This window comes from Anopheles maculipalpis, chromosome 3RL, assembly GCF_943734695.1.
Source record: "Anopheles maculipalpis chromosome 3RL, idAnoMacuDA_375_x, whole genome shotgun sequence".
NCBI classification, from domain to species: domain Eukaryota; kingdom Metazoa; phylum Arthropoda; class Insecta; order Diptera; family Culicidae; genus Anopheles; species Anopheles maculipalpis.
In genome coordinates this window covers 72,625,973-72,644,705 of record NC_064872.1, presented here as the reverse complement: position 1 = coordinate 72,644,705, position 18,733 = coordinate 72,625,973, and the positions used below count along the sequence as shown (strand labels likewise).

Below are 18,733 nucleotides of genomic sequence, written 5' to 3'. Positions count from 1 at the left end.
CACTAAATGACAGCAGCTAAACTGGACACCGCCACAACACCTGCTACCCCAACAGAGGGCCCCGAGCGTTTCGAGAAATAACCAACTTTGATGTGGGTTTTGCAGCAACACACAAGCACACGGCAAACGGACGGAGCATGGCTCGGTGCGGAGTGCTTACAACGAACCCGCTGTCAGACAACAACTGGGCTTCTCTGCGAGCGAGCGTTGGCAAGCCTATCCTATCGCACGATAGATCCGGGTGGAGCTGAAGTTCTTGATGACGTTCGCCCCATCGCGTGGTTCGATTAAAGTCACATTGCCCGAAGCAGCATCATCTTCTTAGCAGAAAACGGTGGTCACACTTTGCTGGAAAGCTCGTTTACCCGGCACACCATCCGTCTGTTCTGGGGCGAATAGGAGAGGTAGGTGAGCGAAAGCGAACAGGCAAGATGTATAGGATTTCTTGCAAAACTCAAGAAAAGCGCAACGCCAACGTCGAGAGCGTTCTGCGTCATCTGGTTTAGAGTTCAGGGTGAAACCGAGGGGGGGAAGGCGATCCAAGTTGGAAAACATGTTTGGTATTAAATAACTTGTTTACAGCTAACCGAGCAAAACCCCTCCCAGCTTCAGCGGCACCCTCCAATAGCCCGAGCCCTGCTGCTGCTGCTGCTCCCTGACGAATATAATGAGAAAGATTCATCTCTGCCGTTCTGTGCCACACGGTGCCAGAAGCCTTGTAGACAAACAGCCCCTCATCACATACACACACACACGTACAGCTAGGCACCCAGTTGTTTCTTGGCCAAGGCGCAATCTGTACCCAAGTCATCCAGAGCTCATGTACAACTGGAAGCACCGAAAAGCTATTAGTAGATGACCCTCCTTTTCTTCCGACGCTCCGTGTTTCGGTTCGATGCGTATCAATTTAGGAACTTTGGGAACTTCACCGGACCGCACCGGAGGGGTAAGGGATAGCACATCGATACACGGACACGAGTGACGGAATTATTGATGGTAGTAATTGGGTTCGGAATGTTTTGCGAACGTGTGTGAGTAGTATTCTCAATATATGGAGCTTTCACCCAGGGGTTTCTATGTGCAACACCAGTAGCGTCGTTATAGTCGTTTGAAACTGTCAATGGTTTGTTGCTGGAGGGCAGGGCGCAGAAAGAAAAACAAAACGAGGAAAGATCATTAATTATTTAATATCTTCACACGCTACTGTGACACACATATGTATTTTGTACATAAGATTTTGGCATATGATGACTTTTGAAATGGGGAAAAATGAGCTTAGAGTATGGAGTACATATACCATCCTTCCATTTCTGAACTCAAGCCTGATAATAAGAAACTTTTAGTCAATTTATTTCCAACAGTTGAGTATTCGTACCCTTTAAAACGGAAACAGATTAAATCATCCTTAATGTTAAACGATATTTGAAATGTTGTGCCTGATCAGGCTTTGCGCGAGATGATCGAGGCGACAGCGTCTTCACACGGCAGGACCGGACTTTCAATCCCATCTGGATCGTTCCCCCGAAGTAGGGACTTGACTTAGCAACTTCCTTAGTTCACGCCGGCCATCGAAATGGCTTGCTAGACTTGCCGATAATACCGCGCAGTTGATTAGTCAGTCCTCACTATGGGGAGACGGTCCGGATGGGATTTGAACACCGGTTCTACTGTTTGAAAACCGGCGCCGCTGTCGCTTACACCACCGGTCCTCCAACTATGCAGTACACATAAATCTCTAAAGCGACTAGACAGCCGGCGTGACCTGGTAGGTCGTAAGAAGATTTGAAACATCAATTTGCTTACAAAACATTTTTAGAAAAATTAAAAGGCTACATCAAGGCATCAATTTCATATCAAGGTGATGTACACATTACTTGGCATGAGCTTAAGATGCCAAAGAAGCTTGAAAATAATTAAAACAAATGAAATATTAATTTCTTGCTCAAATTTAATTCTTTATGGCGCAGGTAAATTATGACGATCAGTTTGTATGCAGAGGAAGCAGCATATTAGTCTTTAAAACGTCAAAACGCATATATAAAAAAACTGACTTAGACCCCATCATAGACGCTACTGACTTATGGTATGCGATATAGAATTAATTTTCACACACATTTCAACGCACCAAAAATTGATGGAACGAAAGTGCTACAAGGCAATACTTTACCTTAACGCAGTAAAGGCTCTACCGTTGGCACGCAATATTATTCCACGATACGGGGTACGGCTATCATCCTAATAGAGCATGCCTGGCAGGACACACCTTCGATTACCGAAAGCGATAAATAATTCGGCCCGGTAAACGTGTCCACGAATAATGCACCAACAAGCAGCAAGAAGAACTCTCCCTCCTTTTGGGGGGATGGGGAGAAAAATCGGGAAATCTATTCCGATTTCACGCCTGCGATAGGAAGCTCCAGCACACTGACAGGCAGCAACAAATACATTTCTAACGAGGAAGGCACACACCAACAAAAAAAAAAACACAACACTGTCCTGTCAAAACAGATTTCACCCTGTACCGTCGTGGCGGCGATACGGAACGCCAAAAAATCAAAGAAAACACATAAAGCCACGCTTTATCTGGCAAACGGGGCGTTGGAAGAAAGCAGCCCAACGCCCGCGCTTGTCTGCTGGGGTAAGTAAATCTTTTTCCCTGCTCATCGCGATAAGGGACGAGAGCGAAGAAAATTTATGGCTCTTTTCGACCGGCGCTTGTTTGCCATTGCGCCGCTTTTTTTTTTGGTGCAATGCGTCCACCCGCCAAACTTTCCACCACCGATCGAACGTCGATGAAGTGCGGAAAAACGACGAAACGACGTGTATCGATATACACCGAAAGGTGGTGGAAAAATCGGATAGGATGTAACGCCTTTACTGCCTTTTTCTTTCTTCACTCCCTGGAGAGTGCGACGTTGCTCGCGGCCAGAAAGTCGAAAAGAAAAGGCAAGATCAAACAGCGTAAGATGGAGATGAAAGGCAGAAGATAGAGGGAAGCGTTTCCCTCGGCTGAACTTTACCAAAATCAGCGCTGGTTTTTTGTATTAATATTTTGCTCCTGATTCTCGGACAGCTCAAAGCTCAAATCGATCGATAAATGTCTATAAATTCGCGCCAAAGTGAAAATGAAATCCCAAATCCCCCTTGCCCTAAGCAAGCAGGGGTTATGGGAAGCAGGGTAGATAGCTGGTAGGAGTTGGAGCGGGGAGAAAAGAATGATAATTGAATAAATCAGTGCTTAAGCTCCCATCATCATACAATACTTACACACATACGCACCAGGAAAAGCGAGAGAAAAATGTCCTTTTCCCATTTCCCCAAAAAAAAAAAAAAAAATCGGTTTCAACCCGTTCTCGTGGTGGGTTAAAAATGTAAAATAGTATTACGATTCAATTAAACGTAAATTAAGTGAGACATTAATTACGCATTCAATTGAACGTGACTGATAGAATCTGTATGCGCACTGTGGCACCGGGCAGTGTTGGAGTGGGACAGAAACCAAACAACAAAACCAAAAAGGATGCGCGTAAGTAGTACACAGAACCCGCTAGGGCGAGGACAGGACAGGACATTGATTGATCGATCCGCTCGCTTGGACAAAAACCCGATACAGATTCGATTTGCCTTAAAGGGCTCTCGATCGAAAGTGGCACAATGGAAACATATTTTCTGCTGTGAAAAATTGTAACGAAGCTTAAATTAAAAATAAGCGAACAATAATTGTCCAGCAATTGTGGGCTTTACGGTACTCAGGAGTTAATAGTATGATTGTTTTATTTGATCCTGAATAGCATGCTATCGGTGAACCTCATAATGATGACGTTTATTTGTTCCGCAATTAAGTTGAAAATCGAAATTTATATAGATTGGCTTTATAAATGGAAGTAAATAATGATTTATTGTATAAATACACGTGCAATTAATTATTTGTAATGACACACCGGATACATTGGTGGATTGGAAAGTGCATCTTGCAGAAAACTGAATCACTGTAGGCAACTTGTACTCTTGAGCACATTTATATGTACTCCGAATCGTTCGCCGAACGCCAATTATTTGCCATAGTTTGATTGGATTGAAGCAATTCTGCAATTTTGCCGAGAATATTCTAGACAACAGCGGAGGAGGAAGTGAGCCACGATCAAGCAATTCATTAGTTTCATTACAGCTAAAATGGAAAACTTCCCAAAATCTAATCCTCAAGTAGGTCAAAAGAGCTCCATCATTCACCCGATGAGGGGACCCATTCTCACCTCCCCCACATTGCTCTCCACGCCGTCGTCTAAGCCAAAGTTTTGGTGACTTTCACATTTCTAGCACAGTTAGAAAAATTACTCGACTGGGTGACTGCTCGATTTCAATGACGCTTTTCACGACAAGCGCTTCCTCTGCCTCTCGGAGGAAAAACATTTACACTGGGGCAGGCATGTTCACACCGCAGGCGAACAACACCCAAACTCCAAGAGAGCAAGAGCAAGCTGTAAGTAAAAGGGCTTCATTAAATTTGAATAATAATTCAACCAGCATGCCACCGTCCTCGATTCCGCGGGCTTACAACAGAGCTTTCGTCGCACGTCTGAATATTCTTGGGCAACGATGTAGGAAAATCGTTTTCCCCTTTTCCCCGGGTGGTGTAAGTAAGGGGCGCAGCAGCTTTTCAGGGTTGGGATTTTGATAACTTTACAACACATGAGGAGTGAGTTAGTTTTGCTACACCGGCCGGGGACGTAGCGAGCAAGGCAGAAGAAGACAGCGAGAGGAAACAAAAATTGTTTCCCCAACATTTTCCGCACAATACTACTACACTTCTACCAGCCGTAGGAACCATGACAGCGGGGAGCCAACGACGACGACGACGACGACGACAATCGGAACATTTACAAGGGGATTGTTTCGTTTTAGCGGGCGAAGAAGAAGAAGCAGTAGTCCCCCTTTTTTTTTGCTAGCCCGATTTGTCGATGAAAGTTGCGAGCACTCGCTCGAGGGTGATTTCATTTAGTTTAATTTTCCAACACCAGCCAAATGGCTTTACGGCAGACGACATGCTAGAAACATTGGAGTGGTACGTTTGTTGGTTAGCGTAGCACACATACACAAGGGTAGTGGAGCATGATTGAGCATTTGGAACGGGCAAGCACTTGGCAATAGTGCCACGTTCTCGATTAGTTTATTCAAGAAATGCTTGGTTGTAGCGATCCTGGCTTTGGAAGTCTGATTCAGCAAATCAAAGAATTCTTTGAGGAATTTTAGCGAGAGTGTGACAACAAGCGAAAGAAAGTGTAAAAAATATTTCTTTTCGATTAGATTACTGTTGACCTTAGTTAGTATTAATGAAGAGAGCTTATACAGGACCCTTGCCTAAGCACCGATCTAACCACAAACGCTTTCAAGTTAAGATGGCGCATACGAAGGCACCACTGAAGAATCGTCGAATTTAACCGCAAATATAGATTTGGTTTGGTTCTCTTGTTTAGAGGGGAGTCATTTCGAAAAGCAGGAAAAAAATCATGGAAAGTCATTTAAATTCCCATTCGGAACTTCAGGAGTTCCTGATATGACCTACTAGGTATCAGGCTTACTAAGCTTGCCGTTACCTCGTAGTTGGAAGTCCTCACTACGGGAGAACGGTTTGAATCGGATTTGAATCCCGGTCCTTTTACTGTGAACTCTCAACTCTCAAAAACTGTAAAAGTAAAAGTCCTGTTGGTCTTCCAACCAACTAGAGAATACACAGAAATACTTCAATTAAAATGAACCCCTTTGAAATCTCGTTTGTTAAATACCCTCAATTCCAGCTCTAGATTGTTACATTCATTCTCTAATTTCTCTCCCTGTAACGCTCCTAGTGTCCCTTCTAAATCCTCCTAGATAAAAACACGGCATGACGCTCCATCCAACGTGGAGAATTGTCATTTAAATTTTCAATTCAACGGCTGTCCACACTTCCATGGGCGCGTCATAAAAAAGATAAACTCATTGCACGAATGGCACACTGCTCTGCAGTACTGCCAAAGTTGCCCGCTCGCAATCACGTAGTAAGCTCGCTACCAAACTCGAGGCCGAGGTTTTCAAAATTTATGCACAGAACAGATTCAAGAATGAAGCTAAAACCGACCGTCCAGAATATTACACGGCAAGGCGTTTAAAGCAATTTGCCAAATGAATAGGACACAATTTGGACCTAAAATCTGACACTTAAATTGAAACCGACGGAGTCGGTGTCGGAGGCGTTGGGGACCGCGGTACGAAATGCCTAACTGAATTATGTAAAGCGCTGGATTCGGAACGCTCGGAGCGTAATTATATCGTTTGCTTTCCGGAGTTTGATAGTACAGATAGTTGAGCAGAGCAGTAAGTTTTGGAGCTTTTCCAACGTAGATTGTGTATACTTTTTTTCCTTTTCCATAATATTTAGAGCAAATGTCGAATTGCAGGTCTAAGTTTGCACATCTTCTACATCAAAGACCACCAATAATAGTCCCGGTTCCTTTGTACTTCCAAGTCACGAAGTCACCCTGCGATGGTGGGTTCGTGAAAAATGACTCATTAAAAACTTCCTCTAGCTCATACTGGTACCACAAGGAATGGTGAGCCATGTGAGCGGATTGGCCTGTCGTGTGCTTCAATTTTTTTAATTTTCTGCTGAAAAATGGTACCCATCATCTTCGTCCCACTAAGCCGTCTCACCACCCTCCGACATCGGAAGACTATCGTTTCACGTGTCCGTTTACGCAATTTTCTTGTCATCGAAGTGTCCCCATCGTAAGGGGCCCCGGGAAGACACAGCTGATGCTAGACAATGGTCCATTCCAACCGTTTCGCAAGACGACACCCATAAAACATGACAGATGGCGAATTGTGGAAAGAACTTTGCGCGGTAAGCATGACAGATCGACGGCGAAGGCCGTTGGAGACGATTTTGGGTCCCCGCCTACGATCATCATGTTTCGGAGGATGGTTTTTTTTCTCTCTTTTGGTACTCATTTTCCCGTTTTTTCCGATCTCTACACACGTATACACGTTATCGTCACGTTGCGGGACGCCTTATGAGTTTGTTATTATTTCTCCTCACCAGGAACACCTAAGGACGCTCCGATGCGTCTTAAAGGTTCTTTTTTTTCAGGACTTTTTTGCGCCCGAATAACATCAGTCATCACGTCTCGGGTGCCCGAGAATGGTGGTAGCATAAAAACGGATGCCACACACAGCCGCATCAGCATACGAACGCTTCAAGAAAGCTCCCAACCATCTGCCACCTACACGCGAACAAGGGCACGGAGATAGAGATAATTAATCTAAATACGTAATGTTTGGACGATTTTGTTCTCAGGTCCTCAGTAACGACGCACTTTTGTCAACCGCGCCACACCAAGGTGTTGTGAGGCCTGCTGTGGCCTAAGCGAACCGACCTTTTTTCTTTTTTTGAAGATATGCAAGGCGTAAAAAATGGCACATTAAATCATCGCTTCGCTTAAACTTCTACGCCCGGTCGTTACCGTCACCGGGGCGAGTCTTTAAACATTAGGTTAACATTAGGGTGTTCCCGTCCAACGGAAGACACACGCACACAGAACGCGCGCCGGAATTTCACTCACTTAATCTCTGTGGTGTTATTCCCACCATTCCCTGCATCAAGTAACGTGGCGTAGGATGGGCTGTGGAGGGGGAAAAGCCCTCCATTCCAGCTACAAATCAAAATCCAGCACAAGAGATCAGATGAATGTCTACCAAAGCTAAAAAGATGACATCTAAATGTACGTTCAAAATGGAGTAAAACAAAAAAAAAGCTGGTGGAAGGCCCTTACCGCGAAAAGAGGAACCCGTAAGCCAGAACACTGTAATGTCTCGGGAATCGTTTCGGGATACGTGTTTGATATTGCGCCAGCGCGTCAAAAAGAGCAGCAATATGAGGGAAGTTCTCGTGCGCCAAAAAAAAAAAAAATAATAAAGACACGGAAAACCCCTTTGAAAGCTCTGAGCGGACCGTGGCAAGTGGATGCAGGCTTGCGGACACGCAGAGCAAGGTGCGAGACTTGTCAACCACTTCTTGGTGGGCTCTTAAGCGTTTGCCTCGTTTCGTTACGGTCAGCGCACATCGAAGACGTTGGCTTTTTTTTCGACTTGGTGGGTGAGGATTCAGACGGGGGCGTTGGAAAAATAAGCTACTTAAGGTACGGTTGGTTACCGGTAGAAGATTCATGCCTTGGTAAGTGCTTTTTTATCCCTTACGGAAGGCGATTTCTGTCTGCCATCCCGTCTTTCCTCCGTAACCTCATTCTCTAACATTGGCCCCATGGGTTCTGATAGTCCAAAGAAGCCAAATTTTCTTCAAATCAGTAGGGAAAAAGGACGCTCAAAAAGAACTCCGAAGAACAAGCAAAAAAAAATTGGAACCACGCATTTATGCCACGTGTGTCCACAAATGTTGGTGATGGGAGCCAAAGTCTTAGTCCATTATGAATGCTCCCCGGATTGGGTGGATTAACCTAGCAAAAAAATACTCCGAAAGAATCATAAATCGCCCAGCCCAACCATGCTCGCTGTGCTTCATTAGTGTGGAATAACTTCACTAGGTTCTTTGGAACTGCTTGCGAGCGTTTTCTATGATGTTGTGACCCTCTCTCTCTCTCTCTATGTGCATGTTTGCTGATCACTGTTTTACCATCCAATGTCGTCGTCCTACATCGGGAATGCCAGTTGAAACGCCAGTTGATTGGATTGAGGAACAACTTACCTAAAAATAGACAGAGGGAGAGAGAGAGAAGAAAAAAGAAAAATGAGAATCAATATTTAGTGAGGGAAGAAGAAGAGGGTATGCGCTTCACGGCATGGCAGCATACAACACAGCAAATGTAATCAAAGCATAATGTTATATTTGATGACACGCTCGGCAGAGAGCATCCGACGACTTGCCGCACCACACACCGACTCTCTCGTCTATGTACGGTGCTGTTCCGGAATCACATTAGATGGATTAGATCTGTGCAATAGTCGCACACAAAAACTAAAGCCGAACACCGAATTTTTGTGACCTCATTCCGGAGCAGACATGAAGCAGAGACAGCGCGATTCTTAACCGCGGCGACTGACATATCAAGCCTATAAAGACGATGATAGAACGACGAACATCACACCGTAGAAAATCGTTTCCCGATCCAGGGATGGTGTACCCGCACGCGACATCAGCACTCAGGCCTGGCTTACTTGTGATTGCGGTAGCTGTTCGACGAAATGGAATAAAAAATCGCAAAACAGCGCGCAGAAGGAACCGAAATAAAAAGGTCACGCTTCGTTAACTCCTCCGGATGCCCACATACCATGCATGCTCCAATGTTCTGAGATTCTGCCGGGTGTGCTTTGGCTGTATGGCGTCACAGGAAGATGTTGCCGCAACCGCGTACCTCGTACATCAAATCTACTTGCTGGAGCTACACGAAGCTACTCTCTTCCGAAGCACAGACACCAAAAGGCAGAGAAAGTGTGGCAGATGAGGTTAAAATCAACATCTGCAATAAGTTTTGGGGGGGAGAGCGTTTTTGTGTGTTTTGTTTGTTCTTCTTGTGTCGATCGTGTTTGGTTATGAAAGCTCCCACCGGCACAGGGGCGGCTAATGCTGATGACACTGTTGGCAGCTGCCACGCTTAAAATGCGTAGCTCATGAATCATCTTTCAGCCGTAGTTCACCAGACAGGCAGCTGGGAAAAAGGTAGCATGAATTTGAAATCATCATAAATGTCACGCCAGCAGCATCGGAGGAGACGCACGGAAGAGATGATGGAACGTGGATTCGTGCCTCCAGAAAACTGGAGTTGGTAGCAACAAAAAAAGGGTCTCTGTTTCAACTCTTTTCTGATTGTTTTTTGTGTATTTGTGTGATTTTTTTATAATATATTCGCAAGCATGTAAAGTGTGCCTCACACACGCAACTTTCCTTTACGGTACTAACCCTGACAGGTGTCAGAAAGAGCTCCGCACCACACACGCGCGTTGCTGTCTGAAGTGAAAAGAAGCTTTCGATACTTAAAGCCATCGCGACAGTACGTCAACACAACCGGAAGCTTGTACACACCCAAAAACGATGCACACGCGCTGTTTGCCAAGCAGCATCTTTAGCGTGTTCCCAAGGTTCTAACGACGATTCATCTTCACTGAGAACACACATTGGGGCCAGTTTTTTTTTTCTTCTGTTCACCGAGCGAGCGCAATTTCACGAATGAAAAATCAAACGATTTTTAATGTTCCGCCTGCTGCTAGGAATGCAACAAAACAACAGTGTGTGCGTTGATTCGTACTGTTGAAGGGAAGCCGTATGAATGTTAAAATGCGTCGCTGACGAACAACGATGATGACATTTTAGTACGTTTTATGGCATGAAAATGAGGCAAAAGAAACGACTAAAAGACCGACCGAAGTGACTTGTACTGACGGTGAAGAAGCAGCACAGGCAATATGCTTTTACCGTCAATTCGATGGAACAATTCGACGAGCAAATCTGCATCGGGTGATTGAATCTTGATAGTGTTTTTCTTCTTCAAGATGTTTGGAAACGTTCCAGGTGGTGGGCAGATGTTCCAATTCCAAGATAACTGACGAGATTTTATGCGCAAATTGGTATAAAACTGAATAGCAGTGCTTGTAATGGATATCTTGTTATACATAATATTTAGTCGGGATAGCAATATTTAGGTAATTTAAGAAAGGAACAAGAAATTGGAGACACTTTCGACCGCTAGCTACTACGATGTCTAGTAGAGGTGATGGCGGCGCCGGCCTACCGACGACAGTTCCGTGGTTCAAATCCCATTCAAAATACTCCCCTGTAGTAAAGACTTACCATCCATCTACGAGGTGTCAATAAGTCTTGTAAGCCATTTGATGGACGATGTGATCTTGGCGTCGTTAAGCCAAGAAGAAGAATTACATATTAATTTATCAGTTATTACCTATCAGAGAGCACAGAGATTAGAATTTGTGCGATGGCCAAGAATGTTCGGGATCCACTTTGTCTCAAAGCTTTGTATTACAGCTTGGTTCGGCTTATTCTCGAATATGTGAGCATTTACTTCGTTGCTACAGCGAAATTTCACTTCGTTTAATGTCTGCATTTGCCTTTCTGTCAAGCATTTTTGTATAAGAGGTTTGCCCGGTAACGATATTAGCTCACCTTAACTTTGATCCAAAATTCCTACGTACGCTCCATCTCCTGTTCAAACGGTAGCACATTTTGCTTTATTCCTTCGAGGCATGATTGCAGAGATCCTCTACTTCAACGTTTTCAGGCGTTTAGCAACACTTGTCATCTGTTCAATTCGAATCTTTCTTCTGAGAATTTCTAATGTCTTCTCCAACAATTCTTTGATTCGTTCTGAACGTGAGTTCTAAATTTTCCCTTCAGTATATAGTTTGGTGATACATCTATACTGCCCGAGGGCTATCGATGACGTCAGGTTATCCTCTGATAGTTAAGATATTAAAAATATTGTTTGTAGGAAATTAATATGTCTCGTTAGCTATTCGATATAGCCTGCGTAACCGAGTAGGTCGTTAAGCCAGACAGAAGAACAAGAGCCTCAGTTCCATACCGTGAGTTTGTATGCGATTATTCATGACTACAGACTTGTCTGAGTCATGACAGTAGTAGAATAGTACGTTAAACCATCGTAAATATTAATTACATTAGGTTTCATTCAAAGACAGCAGTGAAGTATGGTTTTTACTCGGAAGTACTTCTATCAAAAAGGCAATAATTTCACAGCTGCTCTAAAGAAATTAATGAACCATAAGCAAAATGATGCACAATCTTCCGATTGACTAGCTCGTTACCAAATTCCAAGCCTACAGATATCTAATTATTGAAAAGACTATCCCATCTCATTAATGTTTTATTGCAATTGTACGGTTCCTTAAATTCTAGCTATCATTCCTGATCATAAACATTTTCACTGCACACCATTGTTATCGATCGCTTTCACGAGAAGGAACTACCAGTGTAATTACTATGTGAAACTAGAAAGGGGATCTACTTGTCTCAGCACACCCCCCTAACCGCTGTTCAGTCCACCAAACGATCAATTACTAGTTCTCATTTCTCTTCAATGTGAAAATGTACCATCGACCACAGGTTCAATATTTACTACCCTCTTTCATCCTTGTCCCTCCATGGAATGGGGTTTAGCTTTCAGTAGTAGGAACGTCTAGCCAGTGCACGAAAAACGTCATGCCCAGTAATTTTCTCCACTAGCAGCCCCTCTGGCGCTAGACCTCTGGCGCAAGTTAAGGCCCACGGTGCTTACCGCAGTAGAAGAAACAGAATCGAAAGAAACTCACTGAACCGTTGCATTTTTTCTTCAAATCTGAACAACGGTCCATATTTCACGCGAACGAACGACCGATACTCCAATAAAACGCACCACACCTCGAGACATTGAACCCTCCGCACACTGTTGAGGTCCCAAACAGTGTATGGAGTAGAATTTATCACAGCAAAAGGTAACAATAAAACAAGCACTATCTTGCACAATGCCGCAGGGGATGCTATAAAGTGCAATCGATGCACCACCGCTTTCCCATTGCTCTCGAACCATTTCTAACCATCTTACACCGACCTACGGGACGGGAGGGAGGGTGCACGTTCCACTCCGCACCGGTGATGGTAGTAATTAACGAATTCGTCGGAAAGAAATTAAACGAAAGGCTCTTTCCCATCTAACCATTCCACGGTAGGGGAGGGGGAGTGCTTTCGAATTCGAAGTAGTCCAATGCAGTCTTCCGTTTGCTGCTCGCTCTGGAGGAAATAGCTTTAAATTAATGTACAAGCCGTACTGCCTTGTTCCTGGGCTCGTTGCTGATGCTGTAAGTTTGGAAGGTTTTTGTCCAAGAGCGGGGAAAACCAATTTCGATACCTGCAATTTACGATCAACCCTTTTTTTTCGGGGACTGGGAAACGAAGGAGCCGCGTTGGGTTGCGAAATGGTTCGGGCAGGGGTCAATGGTGGACTGGTGAGTTCACCAGTTTCTAAGATCTCTTCTAGATCTGGCGAAGCAGAAAGCAAGCACACAGCATAATGGCAGAAACGAGGGCTGCTTCCGGCGGCAGGATAAAATGGTAAATTAAAAATAGAAAGCAGGGCAGGTCGATTCCTTGCCCCTTTGACGTTAGAGGTACGGGAGGGATGGCTTTTGACGTTTGGTGAAACTTAATTAGCAGAACGCGAAAGTTGACCCTTCCTGCTCGAGGATCTTGGAGTGTGTCTTCCTTGTCAAAATGGTCGTTCATTGGCTTAATGTATGCAATCGATGCATTGCAAGAGAAAGCATTCGCCTACAACTGGATGTCAGTAATAGAGTGGACTGTGGACAGTTGTCTAGAATTACATCTGAACTTGGCAGGTTCTTCTCCATTGATTTACATAATCAATACGCATCAAAATCACTTCAATTCAAATCTTACAGCTTCCCGGCATGTGCAAGTTCCAAAAGATTTCCAATTTCTATTCAACATCTCACATCACGCGCATCACATCTGTTAGCTTCCACTAAACGATGCAATCCCGGCGACGCACCGTTAACGCTACTCTGCGTGCCGCCCAGTTGGAAATGACACCCTTTTGTGCTTGTGCTTTCTTCCATGCCGAGAGAACTGCATGGTCCCGTACGCTCCCAAGAGATTCCATCCGCCTGGGCCGTAGGTGCTATTAAACTGTCGAATTCGGTACACGCAAAACCAATTACGGGCAGAAGGTATTTCGCGTCGGTGGAAGAAATTCCTGGCTACACAAACACAACCACACAGACCTACCCCTTAGATGGTAAAATTACTGGCGCTGACTCACGACCGTATAGAACCGGAAAGTGAACATGCACACACAACCATACCCCACACTCGAAAAGGTTGGTTGAGTTCGTGATTTATGGTCAGCAGCACGAGCCTTGCAGCAATCGACAATTGAACTAGTCTCTCGCATCGTCCACACATTCACACCACTCCCTTCCAAGGGCCTTCCTAACGAGGTGAAGCCATAAAGTGATCGTCTAAAAGCTGATAGTTTAAGTGCCGCGAATGGTAGGTGAGTGCTTGCCGAACCTATCCGCACAAATCACATCCTTAACACGCTTGTTGTAATGAATGTAATCAATGCGAGCTCGTGTAATATCAGAACCTGGACACAGTTGCGATTGTGTCGTACGATTTTTTTAAACGAGATTGGCAAGTTTTAATTTGATGTGCATCTCTGATTGATTTTATGTGAGGCAGGGAAGATTCGAAGATTTAAGATAATACCTTTGTTGGACAGTTTGTGGATTTTAATGCATATAAAGTTAAGATTTCTTTCTCTCTTGACAGTGAACAGTAATCTAACGAAGTCATTTGAAGATTACATCACGTAGATAGTCTACGTGTGTTTTGTTTTTTGGCAATTTCATTGTAAAATTCAAACTGAGATTCAATCATGCAACTCATTACAATTACTGATGAAACAAGATAGTATTCTTGGATACTAGGGCGTTAATTTATCGGAGACCTGACAACATGATTTTGATAGCAGTTTCTGATAGCTAAAGTGCTAACGAAAAATTTTGGGAGTGATTTGGATTGTTAATATCAACAAAAAAAGGCTTTAAACTCATCTCTTTGATGGTTTTAATTGCTGCCTAGCAATTGCATCGTAATTGTAGCATCAAGATCGAAGATATCATCAAGCAAACAGTTCAGATCTATCCATTCCGCCACAAATCTATCGCGTGACCACAGAAACCCGGACCGCATTACAGGACTGGGGAGAGTAAAAATCATTTGCTCTGGAGATATCTTGGGGCAGCCTACCTACAACTACAACCCTTGGTGTGGGTAAGGTTTTATACATTGCCCGCCATTTCCTACCCGGTGTGCATCTTTCGATCGATCTCTGAACCTTTCAGGTAAGAGGAAAAAAAGTTGATCCATTGAAATATCTTGCCGGTCCTCGGTTTCAAGTGACTGGAACGAACCGGATTCTAGACCACAGGCGAAGCCGAATCGATGAAGGGAATCGGGACACAAGGCAGAGCGCGACCGAACCCTCCATACGGTGGAGACATCATGTGCTAAGATCATTAACAATATGTGTGTGTGTGTGTGTGTGTGTGTGTGTATGTGTGAGGAAGTTAGGGAGGGAGTAGTTGTGGTTTGATGAGAGTTGGGTGATGGCTGGAGGTTTAATATCCCGGCGAAATATATTCACACTCGCAGACATTTCCGACCTGCTCTGACCTGCTCCATCTTCTTTTCAAACCGCGTTTGTGCGGATGTCTCTGCGCGTTGTGCCATCTTAGACCATGGAAAGTGGGGACAGGCAGGAGTGTGATTCGGTCTTCCCACCGAAGCTTCCGTGAGCCAAAAGATCCCCAAAAACCCAAACGACAATAGCAACGACACGAAAGAAGATTAATCTTCCTCCGTGGCGAAGGTCTACCCGCGTGAGGGAACAAATGAATTCTTGGTACGGGGAAAAAAAACGCGAGAGAGAAAAATAGATCATAGAACGACTAGGCCAGGCAGGAAGTATGCACCACGAAGAAAAAAAAAAGCTCCAGTATTCGTGTTTTTTTGGGAGGTTTTACTTCATTCTATCGTTTTGCTGCTCTCATCCGTTCCTTGCTTTCTGTTACTTCAAATCCATCTCTAATCACCCCGGGGACCGTTTTTCATCGTTTTGTGCTCTCACACCAGAAGAGGAAGGTTGACTACCTCCACCGATAGATGCTGGCAGCAAAGGGAAGGGAAGGGGGGAGGTGTATAACCTACAGTAAAGGAAAAGCCGATCAAGAAACGAACAGACAGAAATGGTTGGGATTTTCCTTCATTACATGATGACGTTATATATTCTTTGCGTTCGTGGTTTTTGTTGTTCTTCTGCGTATGGTTTGACCCTCTCCAACGAGTCGTTCCTCATTCAACAGCACACAAACAAACGAATTGTGCCAAAAAATGTTTCTTCTGAACAGCTTCCTTCGCTAGCTGCGGAGGCCCATTTGATGGGACTCCACCCAACCGAAACAGACAGACACACCGGCCTACAAAAGCTCCCCACGGACCATGACTGGTAAATCTTAAGACGATTGCGATTATTTGGCACTCGTGTTACTACTGACGGTGTGTGTGTGTGTGTGTGTGGTTAGCAAACGGGGCAGGAAGTGACATCAGGAACCATCATGAATTCCCCCATGTGAGTTGTTTAGAAGATTGTCTGTATGTGTGTGTGTCGGATCAGAGCATTTTCCCACAAAGTACAAGGTCAATTGGAGCATTGTATCGGCCGAGCCGAGTTTGACATTTCCTGATGAACACAGTTCGCCATTTTTTTTTGTAACTCTATGTCCTTTTTAGCTCCGTAATTGTGAAATGAGTTATGCGTTTTCGCAGCAACCACTAGGTGACAGCTCGCAGTTCACTGGTAAGCAGCTTTGGGGAGGATGATTCTTTGCAAACTACCTGCTATTAAGCACAGCATAATCTCAAACATTTTCCGTACCAAATTATCTCATGAAGTCCACACAAAAATTAGAAAACCTTGCATGTCAGATTTACTGTCACACGCAAGTTAATTCGGCCCATTGCTTGGAGCGCTCTTACTGAAAGACTGCTTTTTCTCCTCTTTCTCTCTCACAACGACGGTCCCAGGCAGCTTATTCTAGAATTCTATGCGGACAGCGGCACATCTGTAAAATTCATTACTAAGCACGCGATACAGCGAATGCGTAACGACCAGTTTTGTTGTAGAGGAAGCTGAAGCATACATTGCCGGAAATACGCATTTATACATCGTTTTACGACTTGATACAGATGCAATAGGTTTAATGATTCGAATCTCACCGGGATCTGAGGCATCTGGGGACGAACTCTCCAATTCCTAGGCTTTGCGGATGACATCGACATCACCGAACGGAAAACTCTGGTGGAATGAAACGCGATTGGATTGAGGATCAATGCGACGAAGACAAAATACGTGCTTGACGGAGGCTCTGGCTGAGACAGAGCCCGATTCGGAAGCAGAGTATCAGTTGACGGCGACGATCTCGTGGTGGTAGAGGAGTTCTGCTACCATGGTAAGACCGTTACTTCGGACTATGCTGACGGAGGACGTCAATGCACTCTTGCCATTTTCGAACGGTGGGTCCTCAGGACTATCTTTGGCGGTGTGTGCAAACAAGGCGAGTGGCGAAGGAGAATGAACCACGAGCTGAGCCGTTTGACGGTGCTGATATCCTGACGGTATTCAAAGCCGGTAGTATACGTTGCCTGGGGCACGTGATGAGGATGCTGGACTCATACCCTACGAAGAAGGTGCTCGTCAGCGTTCGACATGAGGCATCAGCGAGCTTGTTGGCTTTAGACCATTAATTAGAAGCTTCAACTAATACAAAAATACAACTTTATGAGATACTTCAGATCGGATATAGGAAATAAATTATGACAGAGAATAATTTGGCCTCCCAGGCCCCATTAGCATGGTCGGACGCGAATTGAATCGATCGTCTTGTGAGATCAGAAAACTCGCCGATCAGCCATTTCCGTGCGGGATCAGACATTCTCCACCGAACGATGACGGATGTAATTTAATTCCGATGAATAAATAGTCGTTGATTATACACCGGGGAGCAGTCTCTTCATTGATGTGCTCTCGCGCGAATAGAGCGCTGGAACGCGGATGAGAACAGTGCACAATAATTCTTTAACTTCATTGTGGTGCATTTGACAGATGGACTGTAAATGGAAACAAATCCACCACCGGCACCCATCAGATGAGTTTTATTTTGTCTCGTAGATATGCGCTTGTAAAGCAAAATATTGCCAAGTCAGCGCAAAAGTGCCACACGAGCAACATATTTTTTCCGCTGGATCAAATTAATTTGCATCAAATTCATTAAAAATTAAACCAGCGCTACACCAGCATCCAGTACGCCAGGTCGGGTGCGACCCGTACATTTAACCGCAAATATGCTCGTCGCAGCAAACGAATAAGAGATTAATGTTCGCCTCGCACACGCTGCAGTGGCACTGTAGTGAAGTGTGTTTAATATTTATGAAAGGAAAGCGTTTCGAACGATATGTATTTCACACCAGACAGCACAAAAAAACATGCTTCTATAGTGTTCAACAGTGAAACGGCTTTTAATGATCCATCTCGTGAGTGGTGACTGTTTTTTTTTTGTGTTTGGAGTTGAAAAATCGGAAATGGAAATGATGCAGAGTAATTAAAGAAAAAAAACGACCATCAAACAGATGAACTATCAACTGATAAATTATTTGATTGCTTTGCATCTCTTTCTCACGCTCTTTTTGGAGGCCAAGGAAAGCTCCGGATCCCACAAGAGTGGTGTAAGCATTAACATACCGCATTATCATAGCCCGCGCTAAACGTGCAAAACGTGCAGGAGACACAAGAATTGTAAATGTCCGAAGTTCAATGCCATCAATTATGGATGCAATTTCTGATGCAAGTCTAGCAAGCCGGGGAAGAGGGACCCAGTTTACCCATCTCGATTCATTGTGTGTTCCACCTTTTGACTGATTTGTCTGGATGATTCCTCCGCTAACTCGTTTCTCTATGCATTTCTCTGTTTCTCTGTGTTTCGTATGCAAATTTTGCGTTGCACATAATTCTTGCAAGAACTCAGTGCTGAGCTGCAGAACCCGCCGTCCAGCATTGCCGACACTACAGTCTTGCTGACCTACCGTTAAAATGTCAACTCT

At 44.4% G+C, this 18,733-nt stretch overlaps 1 protein-coding gene across 7 annotated transcripts in view; it reads right to left on the bottom strand.

Moving 5' to 3' along the window:
- The window catches only part of LOC126561999 (protein alan shepard), a 416,355-nt gene that overhangs the window by 84,792 nt on the left and 312,830 nt on the right, over positions 1-18,733 (bottom strand). The window lies entirely within an intron of this gene.